This window comes from Sinocyclocheilus anshuiensis, unplaced genomic scaffold (assembly GCF_001515605.1).
Source record: "Sinocyclocheilus anshuiensis isolate Anshui unplaced genomic scaffold, SAMN03320099.WGS_v1.1 scaffold295, whole genome shotgun sequence".
Taxonomy (NCBI): domain Eukaryota; kingdom Metazoa; phylum Chordata; class Actinopteri; order Cypriniformes; family Cyprinidae; genus Sinocyclocheilus; species Sinocyclocheilus anshuiensis.
The window spans coordinates 23,760-24,531 of NW_015549573.1; positions in this window are offsets into that span (position 1 = coordinate 23,760).

Here is a 772-nt window from a genome sequence, read left to right on the forward strand (position 1 = left end):
TCTCGGCAAAGGAGAAGTGCTCACTAACACAGATTTAGACAGATTTGTGAACAATATTTGAGAGAAATAGGCCTTTTGTGTACATAGAAAATGTCTTAGATCTTTGGGTTCAGCTCATGACAAATGGGGGAAAAAAACAAAAGTGTTGTGTTTATAATTTTGTTCAGTGTATTATTATTCATGATCTTGGCTTTCTCAAGTCAACATAAAAAGCAGAATTAAAAATTATTTGTACGCAATCATACTAAAAACCCGCCTACAACTCACTTGGTAGGCATGAACATTCAATTGCACATGCGCATTACTTGCTCAAACTGCAACGGTCGGAGGAGAAGATAAGACGTCCTGGAAGAGGAGCAGTGACAAACAGTTGTAAGTAACACTTTTATAAGTTTCATTATTTCAACATTTGACACAATGTAGAAATATTTATGTGTAAACCTGCGTAAAATGTTTTTGTCGTTAAATTGTTTAATTTGACTAACTTTTGTATGGTTAGTGGTTTTATCCGCATTTCGTTATATAATAATTACATTATTCATGATAATGTTTAACATTTGACATTTGTCAACTACTTACACCATACGTAGAAATCTTATAGTCATTTCTTAAACGTTTGAGCATATATCTCCCGCGAGATCCACCCGCTGGTGCTAAGTTACATCTGTATGAGGGCCGGTTTGAACAAAACCTTAACCAAGATGAAAGTGAAAGTGAAAGTGACGTGACATGTGGCCAAGTATGGTGACCCATACTAGGAATTAGTGCTCTG